This window comes from Amblyomma maculatum, chromosome 7 (genome assembly GCF_055883805.1).
Source record: "Amblyomma maculatum isolate TAMU_Amacu chromosome 7, ASM5588380v1, whole genome shotgun sequence".
Classification (NCBI taxonomy): Eukaryota; Metazoa; Arthropoda; class Arachnida; order Ixodida; family Ixodidae; genus Amblyomma; species Amblyomma maculatum.
Genome location: NC_139350.1, coordinates 57091889 through 57103302, shown reverse-complemented (window position 1 = coordinate 57103302; position 11414 = coordinate 57091889). Strand labels below are relative to the sequence as shown.

At 46.3% G+C, this 11414-nt stretch overlaps 1 pseudogene; it reads right to left on the bottom strand.

Moving 5' to 3' along the window:
• Positions 1 to 1448: 1448 nt before the first annotated feature.
• LOC146183311 (piwi-like protein Siwi pseudogene) lies at positions 1449 to 4366 on the bottom strand (annotated as a pseudogene).
• Positions 4367 to 11414: the final 7048 nt, after the last annotated feature.

Below are 11414 nucleotides of genomic sequence, written 5' to 3'. Positions count from 1 at the left end.
TGCAGTGGGTATAATCAGGCTGATGATGATGATGACAGACATGTTTTACCTCTCTTTTCGTCTTGTGTAATAGTGTTCAACGAACAAATCGTAATAATTAGTGCCTGTGGTCTTTTCTAAATTATGCAACATGGTTAGATATAAAGCAAATGTACTCGGACCCCTTATGGTGAGTCATGCATAATGCGTGCTTACCATTCGGCACGTCACGATGTTGCGCCAATACTACAGAACTGGGGAACATCTGCTTGACAGTTATCGCAGTCAAAATTACGAGCACAAGCTTTACCGTAAGAGTAGACGTGATAGCGACTCGCTTTTTCATTCCGCACGTTTACATTGACACTCACCACAGAGCTTTAAATCTCATTTGGTTGGTTTAGGTTAAGGGGAAAAGAAGAATGGCATACAGACGGAGGTACAGAAGTTGTCTGCTCAAATTCCTGCCTGCAAACTAGCCACCAATTTGGCTAGCAAATGGATGCTAAATCTGAAGCGAAATGGTTAGAAACCATCCTGAACGCTGCACAACGGACGGTAGCATCAGTGCATCATTTTTGATACGAAATCATGTGCATATTTTTACTAACGCGTTTCTCATTTCTGGGCACGCTGCGAGACAGCGGCCCGTGCCGGTCTCAGATGGAGTCCCCTGATTCGTCTGAGCGCTACGAGATGGCAGTTTGCCCAGCGGAAGTGCAGCAATGCTTTTCAATTTGGAAAAGGCGCTTTTTAAAGGCCATTTTTTTTTCGGAAGATAAATTGTGCCGCATTATTGTCCATTATTAACCGCAATTGTGTAAAGCAGTGGCTTCGTACACGCGTAAGCAGCGATAAAGTTTTGGTGCCCTTTTTTTTTTTAATTTTTATTCAATGTGATGACATTTTAACAGTGAAACATATTCTGAAACATTGCAAGGCACTAGACCCTTGCCAAAAAACATCAACTCAAAGTGGGTTACAGAAATGCAAACTTTGTACGATAACGAAATAAATTGCATTCCAGCAATAATTTGAATAACTGCCTTTTTTTTTTATTATTGTTGCTTCTCCAAAGGAGAAGCAACAATATGTAAAAAATAAAAAAAAGATTACAAACAAATCTTTTGGCCTGCAGCATGATAATGGAAAACATTAAAGAGCAGCACACCCCAACAATGTTACAGGTGGCTCAGTCACCAGCATGTGAGGTACCCTTTGCAGCTGGATAGAACACAGCCACCAAACCAAGCATCTCGTTACGCCTGGCATTGATGGGAGGATACTGCTTCAGTGTTCCTACGCCACTTGTACAAGGCGTGAAATGTAGGCAACGAAAGGAAGAAGGGGGCATGGAAATCAAAATACAAAACAGAGAAGGAACTCGAAAGTACAAAGCAGAAAGGACGTCAAGGATTGAGAGGCGCAGCTGCTACAAGAACGCAAATGAAACTGGCAGTGCTTGTGGGTCTCAATGGGCGCTTATTACAAATAGAAGAGAGTGGTGGACAATCTCTTGTGTGGCTCAGCGTGAAGACTCTGGCCTGCCAGAAATGCCAGCTTGTGGGCATACTGGCATGGAGCAGGAACACGGATGGTACCTGGCCAATTGAAATACAAGTGAGTGAGCTTGTAGGAGAGTCTCTGCATGTGCTCTGGCTTGAGCGTGGTGGTATCGTGGATGACATTGAAGTGAGTAGGAGCCACTGTGCCCTGACGCACACTCTGCGAGACAAGGTAGAAGTCGTACCGTTCTGGCCGGGTAACCATGTTGTCAATCACTGTTCCTGGAGGCGGGTTCTGGTAGCCACCCCTGTTGTCAATGCTGAAGAAACGGGCTGCTATCCTCTTGGTCACCACAACAAATGCGAGCTGAGGTTCTCTCCCTGGAAACATTTCGGTCAGCAAGCTTTGGATTTGGCCAACCTCCCACTCCTGCACCTGAAGCAGCTGGCCATACGACACACCATCACGGAAAAAGAGGATGCGCTCTGGAACTGCATTGTTCTCTTCCTGGTACTGTTTCATCGACAATGCCAGGTGGGTCTTCAGTGCACTGCCGAGCTCCTGGTGAGTCTGGTGGAAGCTCACACGTGAGTACCATCAAGTCAGGGTCTTGTTCAAACTGGCCACAAAGCCACCAGCTGACAGTCCCTTTGGCGGCAATCGTGGTAGGTGTCGTAGCCGATACACATGACGTTTTGAAGCGGGATCTCAACAGCCCAAGCTTCTCCACCCAACTTGCAGTTCATCTGGATGGCCACCTTTGTTGCCACAGACTTCAGGTTCTTCTTGTTGCTGATGGTCCTGCCCAGCATCACCTGGGTGTGCAGTCCCATGTCAACGCAGGCAACCTTCTTGAGTCCATCGTAACGGTCCCTGCGGTTGTTGGGGAACACCGCCATGAGCATCTCAGTCTCCCGAGGGACATTCTTGAGGCCGTTTATGTAGCTGCCCACACGGTCATCATCCAGAGCAATCACCTGTGGCTGCTGCAGGGTCACTCCCATTGGTGGGCCCACACACATGAGCTCACGCACAAAGTCTTGCGCATTCTTCATGTCACGGCGGGTGCACACAACCACCCATGATCGGATCTGGATAGCCTTGAACATAGTTTTGTCTCGCATCTCGCGCGAGAAGTCTGCCGTCGACGAGTTCACGGGTGACCTGATGTTGTTTCCATGAATCACTCTCTCTGGCTGCACTTGACGACCAGAGATCTCAACCAGCTTTTCAGAAAACTTCAACCCCCATTGGTCCATCTCCTTTGTGACCTGTGGATTTCTGGTCATGTTCTTCATAAACTCCTGCAAGTTGACAACACGCTTTACGGGGTCCAGCTTCATTTCACTGGCCAAATCTTTCATGATGGTGAAGTTGGAGCGGATGTCGTCAGTGAGCCCTGTGAGGAAGCACAGCTCGGGAATTAGGTAAAGGTTGTCAGTGCGGCCCACCCGTATGTCCCTCTCTCTGGGACGGCACACGAGCAGTGGCTGGTTCATGTCCCAAATGTCCTTGTTGTAGTGATCTTTGTAGTACTTCAGGTAGGTGATGGGGCCCTCCTTGGTGTCAAACGTCTGCTGTGGGTTCTTAGACCAGTCAATGTCGTCCACACGATACGTCTTGTTGTTGTACCTGGTCATGACGATTGATCCAACGACAGCCTTCATGACTTCGTCCTTGTAGTTGCCACGGGTAGACTGCTGCAGAGACCCAAGCAGGTGGAGCACATTCTCCGTACGCAGAACCTTGTGCACTGTGTCGACCACCATGAGGATGCCTCCGTCATGCTGGCCCACAGCAGTGGTCAGGCCCTCCCAGATCTCCAGGCTGTGACGGCTGATAGGCTTTGGACCAGCAGCATTGAAGAACTGGCGCCGGATCTGGACAAACTGCATACTCTCGAGGTTCCTTCGCATTTGAGTATTGAAGATCCTGAGCAGCTCAGGGTTGTTCGGTGCCAGCTCCTGGACATGCTTCACCGTGATGCGGATCTGGGCACCATCAGTGCGCCGCTGAGAGTACAGTTCCGTCACCTTGTGCTCCAGACGAGTGGAACTCTTCAAATCAGACATGCCATCAAATATGTAGCTTCCTCCGAACCTGTCCCGGTGATCCCTTAGAAAAGCACTACGCAGCCGGGACGACTCAATGTTCGGTGCGAAGTCCACGTGATACTGTTGAATGGCCCAGTTTGGCATTGTCTCCAGGCGGAAATAGTTTGACAACAGCCTAATAGGGTTCCCAGTGGTACCCTTTTTGTCAGTGATACGCTGTGGCCGGGTGGCAAGGATAGCAATATCATCCCGCCGACCACGGCGGGCGCCCCTGCCTGCAGTGTCTCCTCCGGCCAGGCTCATGGCGCCCATCTGCTCGGTGGGCGGCTGAGGGGGTGCCTGAGTAATATCTCCAGGTCGCACTAACGTTCCAGGCCTATGAGCAGCACGCCCAGTTGATGACGCCATTGTTGGTGCCGGCTGGAACGCTGCCTGCTGCTGTGGTGGCGCAGCCATGGCACCAGGCAGTTGCTGGTAGCTTGGGTGCTGTTGTGGCTGTTGCTGGTATGCCTGAGGTGGTGGCTGAGAAGGCCCAGGGCCCTCGAAGCCAGGTCGACGTACCCCAGCTTCCTGTGGAGGGGGTATGTTGCGGGACTTGCCCCGCGACCGACCCCGTGCACGTCCTGTAGGCTGATCAGACATGTCTTGTATTGAACACGGCGGATCACAAGAACGCTTGGTTCGACACTGGCAGTATTTCCGGGCGTTTAAAATAAACCGCACATTCACAATGCTACTGCAGGCGTAAAATATCAAAGCTGCAACCGGCTACAACTAAACCCGTAACTCAAACTCGTAGCAACTTGCCGCAATCGACGAACCACCTACCCTACCTACCACAAATGTTACAACTTCCTAGACTAGGCCTACCACGCGCCACGTCACGGCTACGCAGAGCTACCTGGTGGCGCCAAAGCCACCTAGAAATTAATGCTGCATTGCCATGAGTGGCAGGCTTTTTTTTTTCTTCCAAGTACGGCCGCCACGTCCTCTTCCGCAGCAACACATGCACATTAGTTCTCAAAGAGGTCCATCAAAAATCAGACGAAGTGTCTAAAGGTACGTCCGACGTATCCATTCGATTCTCGTAAAGATACGGCGGACGTCGATATACAGGCTCATGGCTATATGCACGTCGAACGCGGCCACATTCCGCTTGCTACGCGTGAATGGATCTCATCCTCTATGATATCAGCTAGCCGCGACTCTCGATGAGGTGCTACGAAGAGTGCATCCGTTCTAACATAGATCACGGTCTTCACTTAGGGTTGTGTACGGCAAACATCGCTGTCAAGCACATAGCTGCAGGCGATATGCTACGTACTGCACCAGCTCCACCAGCTGCCATCGAGATACGCACATTCACGAGCAGCTTTCGCTTCGCACTAAACTATCACCTCGATCTGCCCGTAATGCGAGCGAGCTATTCCTAGCATTTACGCTGTCTTAGGTCCTGCATCGACCTCCGAAGATCTAGCGCCGGCACAACACACACACACCTCGCCGTGCAGCTGAACATTCGGCAGTCCAAAGTATGTATGTGAAATGGCATTATGCTCGTTCCTCATATGCAGACCGAGGAAACAGAATGTTTTTAGCTAAATTCTTCGTTAAAATTCTACCTCAGAGCCGTGGCAGAAGACATGCCGAATCTACTAGAGGCCTGCACATCGACTCGTCGAGGCGAAGACCTACTGCACCGCACCGCAAGAGTGCACAACCGGAAAGCCGGAAGCGTGAATGATACGAATTCCCTGTGAACAGCAATGTTCTTTGGTATATAGGGGAAGACTAGACTAAAGTGCTTAAGCTGCATCTTTTTCTTGTCGTTGAAGTTTGCGTACATGTAGTTTAAACCCCCGCATGCTCGAGGTTAGCGTGACCCGACTGAACGGCCGCGCAGCTTTGAAACGATCGGGATCGATATGCATGCATCACCGGACTTAGGTACGCGGTAGAAAATGTGCGCTGCACATTTCGTTGAAGAAGCTGACTCTTGGAATTTTGCAGAGTGTGCCATGCAAGTGATCGTTGCTACAACCACGCGTCCATGTTCCCACGGCTGACTAGCTACCCCGAGGCGCATAAATGTTCAACCGTGGACGTATCAGATTTTCACAATATTGGGCGCGAAATCGATAGCTACCAGTGCTCAGTGTTAGAGAAATTCTCCCTTGATCATGCGCAATTCAGTGTTTCAGGTGTGGTCAGTAGCTATATAAGTTTGAACAGTTCGCCTTTCAAGTCAGCGACGCCAGCGATGGATCGGCGGAGCGATTTTCCACGCTACACCGCTGTCTTGCTAGAAAGCCTATCTAGGCGGCGTTTGACATTCACCTGCTTTTTGTTGGCCCCGTAATTGAAAGCAACGCCTTCAGAAACGCGTTAAATGTTCAAAAATGTATTCTCTTCAACAGTTTCACTCCAGGCTGTCAAAGCAGGCGGACGTTGATAAAACAGTTGAGCACTCCAGTCTTTAGAAATCTGTACAATCACCTTCAGTTTGTAAAATTAATGGAATAGGTCACTTTCCGATCGCTGGGACATAGACCCTCATGACAGCGCTGTCACGTGAATAAGGACCACACCAGGCCGAAAGCTTGTCTCATATAACATAGCTAACCAAGGTATACCTTACAGCATTGTGTTGATTTTTATGGTGCATAAGCGACTAATGCTGCCATGCACCAAGAACAAGGTTTAATGTATTTATTTTGTGTGTAATGACTAAAAGGTTCTTTAGGATGTAGCTTGTTTATCAACATTTTAGGAAACCAAAAATGCAGGAAATTTGCACGTCTCTCCTAGGATCATGCTGGGATGGAAAGGGATCTGTTGCAAATTGTACAAAATGTTTCCTCTTTTCTCGACTCTGGCGCACGTGTAAGATATGGTTTATTGTTAGTTCATCTCCACACTCCTTGCATATTGGTTTGTCCTCTTTCATAAGTATGAAGCTGTGTGTGAGGTTTGGGTATGTGTTTTGTGAAGATGACCTAAAATATCCTCCATGTTGTGTTTTTGATTACTGCATGATTTCCATTCCTTAATGACAGGTTTGACAAGTATAGTTTGTAGTTTATTTCAATGTTTCAAAAATCCTGCCATTTCACTCTCACTTTTCTTTGTACAAGCTTCTTGGTATCTTCATGCAGCATATTCACCCTCTGTAATTTAGCATTGCGTCAAGGTAACCTGGTTATTTCTTTTCATCACCTTTCAAGACTACTGTCCCGATTTCATAAAGTTTCTGACGACAGGAACTCCTTGGAAGTCATAGAAAGAAATGAGATCCACAATCATGAGCTACCTAGGGTATGCATATACATGTCCATCGCTCAGTGGAATGGCGCCAGTACGCTGTTAGAACAGGTCTTGAGATAACAACAACCATTGTCTGAGGTGGTCCTTTAATGGGCATTGAAATGCTATGTAACTACAGATACTGATAGAACTCTTGATCATGTTATGTGATGATGCGATCCTTGCATGAATATAGGTATACATTTCAGAATCTGCAGTCCACCACTTGACCATTAGCCACCAGTTTGTGTATTTTGTATTTTTCATGCATGTTAACCAGTATTTAAGAGATGACCCCTGTGCACAAGCCAAAAGTGCCACGAGCCAAATGTCACGAGGCCACACGACATGGCAGGAGCTGTTAAGCCAAGCTTACAAAGTTATATTTGAAATATTTCAGCTTCAACGTTTCAGCTCCTATTAAGAAAGGTTGAGGCTTACAGAGGTCTATGCCAGGTTGTCTATCACCTAACAGGGCAGCCTACGACCGTATGCTAATAAGTATACCTGAGATAACAGAGACATGAATTAAGGAATTAGTAATAATGTTTGTTGCAAAGGGCATGTAAATTAATGAGAATCCACAGTGGGATCTGCAGACAAGAACCATTAACGCTAGCACACCATACCCTTACAGGCGGAGATTAGGAGTCTCCCTAATTTTTTGTCTGCTCAAAGCTTGTCATTTCCTTCGTTCTTCCAGATGAGGAAGATGTGAAAATGATAGCATCCAAAATGCCAGAGACCATCGTTAACAAGGATGCTGATCCCAACAGGGTAAAAAGGAATTTCAGAAAAGATGGGTGACTAGTAATGCTGGCAACAGTTGAAACTAAGTGGAAAGGCATGAAATTGAAATGCAACATATGCAGAGATATGTTGCGAGACGACCAGTCTGTGGTGTGCGACATCTGTCTCCGTTAGTTTCATCAAGTGATTGGCCGAAGCAGATGGGGCTTGTGGTTTTGTGATAAGTGCAGTGTAGTAGCATAGATGCAACCTTGCCCATTAATAATTCGAGTGGAGTAAGTGCATTGTTTTGTTTTGTTCATGGTTTCCATGAAAACATTACGAGAAATTTTTTCCTAGAGAATGTTTGCTGAAATGTGAATATAATGTGCAATAAAACTAGTGTTTTCTTGCTGTTTACTTTTCCTTGTATACATTAGTTCTGTGAAGAAAACCACAGGCTAGAAAGAAATGTAATGGCATGCATTTTGATACTTGGCCCCGTTGTGCTGGCTCAGTAGTTAGAGTGCTTGGCTGCTGAACCCAAAGATGCAGATTTGGTTCCAGCCACAGCAGGGGCATTTCAATAGAGGCGAAACAATAGGCCGTCATGCACCGTGCGGTGTCAGTGCATGTAAAAGAACCCCAGATGGTCAAAATTATACCCGAGCCCTCAACTATTGTGTTCCTCATAGCCGTAGTTATTTTGGGATGCTAAACCAGATATATATCACATCATACTCTGAGTAAGATGCTATTCATGGTCAGTTAATCATACACTAAATGATCAATTTTTTTCTGCATGGTACAGCAGCTGTTGTACAATTTTACTTTAGCCTTCATGAAGAATGTCACACTGGCTCCACATGGCCTTCTGTTGACCCTTGATATGCGTCACAATCACACACCCGAGTATGTATTTGTCTAAAGGCACCTATGCATGCAAGGAGGGGACCGTTACTTTCCACTTGTCAGAACTGAAATGCATGATCCACATCATTTCTGTAATTTAACTGCTTGCTATTTGAACTGTCCAGCATTGATGCAAGTTTCAAAGAACTGCAATTAGCAAATTAATCTAAGCAGCAAACCATGCCAAGAACTGCTTCGGTTTCATCTTTAGCAACTGTTTGGGAACTAAAATTAGCCAAATGTTGCAAAACATAGATGAGAGGTTACAAAATCTAAAAAACAATGCAGCCTACCTGTGGCATGTAGGGTTTCACATCCTAAAGTGACATATGTAGCTATGAAGAATACCGTAGTGGAGAGCTCCAGACTAATTTGACTGCCCGGGCTTTGTACTTTGCATTGACATCTTGCAGAAAACAGAAGCATTTGCATTTCACCTGCACCAAAGTGTGACTGCCATCACTGGTATTAAGCATCACGACTTTGGGGCAAGTAGCCTAACGTGCCACTAAAATGTCGCAGCATCTACGTGCATGCTATACACGTCAACCTTTCTAGCATTAAAGCTGTCACATGCATGGCAGATATTCATCTTCAGCTTCGGACTGACAAGTTTAAAAGTGTACTATTTGTGTTTGTCTAGCATGAAAAACAAAGGAAACTAAGGAAAAACGAAAAAAAAAAATGAACATAATATGTTGAAAAAGCACTAGTCATTAACACATAAAGCATATTCATTCCTTTATTATGATAAAGTGGTGTTCAACAATAGTACAAAGCCTGAACATTTAGGAAGGTGCTGTGCCAGGCAGCTATTTTACAGAAAACTGAACCATTTCACCTGTAGTAATGCGCATCCCGGCGGTATGGGCTGGGCACTTATTTTTCGGTCCACTCCAACATGCGAAAACTGCATCATGTGCATTCCCATTTTCCGAGTTTTGAGCTCTGTAGTGCAGGCTAACAAATTGTCGATGACTTATTTTCGTCTGATTGTTGCACAGCGCGTGTAAATAAATTACCACTGCACTTAATAAACACTGACATGCATGTGCAACATCGCCGATCATAAACGGACACACTGATGTCCGTCCGGACATCGGCGCACTCATCACAGCACTCTTCGTAGTCTCACACAGCACTTTAGTAGGACGTAATCCGTAATCACAGCATCTCACGGTAAGCACAAACCACACCACCAGTTGTACAACAAACACGAATGACGCGATGCTTGGGATAGAGACACGGCGGCGGTGCCCAGCTTTTTCAGCGCCGCTTGTACTACGTAGAACTTGCAGCACCAAACCTCAATGCGAGCAGAAAGCGATGCGTTACGTGACGCATCTCATCACAGATGGAAGTGAGGAAAGTTTGAAGAATCAAAACTACATATTACATAACGACCGTCGTAGACGTTAATCCACATAATAACGAGGACCAAATGAGCGGGCGTGCGGGCCGCGGGCTGGCCGTCAACACCACGATTACATGCGCTTGCGCTGGTCGTGCTTGCCACCCTGCCGCGGTACAACTCACGTAAACCTATCATCATGCCATCACGTAGTATATCACCCATTCTAGGCACTATTCTTGCCACTGTACTATTCTTTGTAATTTCACATTTCACGCATGCAGTATGTAGTACATACTTGTTGCACCTCGCACGTACACCTCATACCAACTTCGATTTGGCTACATATGGCTACCATGTTGTTGCTACAACCACATCTGGGGATTTCGGATCCGTCCGGCTTTCCCGACGGATCCCAAGGCCGTCGGAAGAACCCTACCGATCGGGTCCGTCCGCCGTACCTCTGAAAAATATTTCCCGGATCCGTCGGACGGATCCCGAAGAAAAACGCACCGGGTCCGTCGGACGTACCTTTAGCCACAGCCAAAATCAGAACGTCACCAGAGCAGGAAATTTAAACTGGTTCTACAAAAGCAGCACCCAGACTAACCACTGGGCGGGCTGTGTGTCCGAGAAACAATTCCAACATTTTGAAATCGGCAATTTAAAGCATCGATCAGCGGTAATCAATTTGAATAGGTATGATACGGAAATAATTAAAACTTTACCATAGAATTAGACTGCCTTTTTTCCGATTGATGCATTCCCGGATAACACAATGTTCTGGCTACTACGTTCAAAATTTTGACAAATTGTGGTCGTATAGTATGCTTAGTTATTGACCGCACAGGTGCTAACATACAAGCAGGTCAAACCGGGGGGCACGCGGCATGAAGAGCTGAATTGAAAACCAGCGACAGTCACCCATCTTTGGGGCTTCTCTGCGGTGCCTGGGTGCAACGGGGCAAAGCATCTTAGATTGACATCGTGTGAACGTATGAGGGGGTCGTTCCCATGGAGACGCAGCACGAATTTGAGAAACACAGCATAGTCCTCTCAGCGCTTAATCTGAAAACTGCAATCACGTAAATCAGCACAAAAAGCGTGAATGTGGTGACAGGTTGCCTTTGCAATGGCTTTCCCATAGTGCAATACTGTAAGGTAAGGGAGTGAAGCATGCGGAAACAGTGACAAAGTGATTGCTGCTCGTCAGCTGTGGACCAGATGTGTTACTAAATCTCTTCCACACCAAAGACTGTAACTGCAGACTAATTCTCTGAGTACTAGCAGTTCATAATTTATGTTAATAAATGACTTTGTACACATTGAGCAGTTATTTATTTTTTTTTTTTCAAAATTAGGTGGTCTTGATTATGTGCTTTCAGAGATAAAATTTTAATTTTTCGCAGTTAAAAGAAAAGCGCCAGCAAGGTTTTAGTGACAGTAGGCAATGATCACAAATCCTGGCCGTGAGAGTGAATTAAGTTAGAAGAATAAGAAAGTGGTAGTTTATTTGTCAGGTACTTTCAGATCATAAAGGCAGTTTACTAATGTTCTGCAAGAGAAAAGTATATAACAGC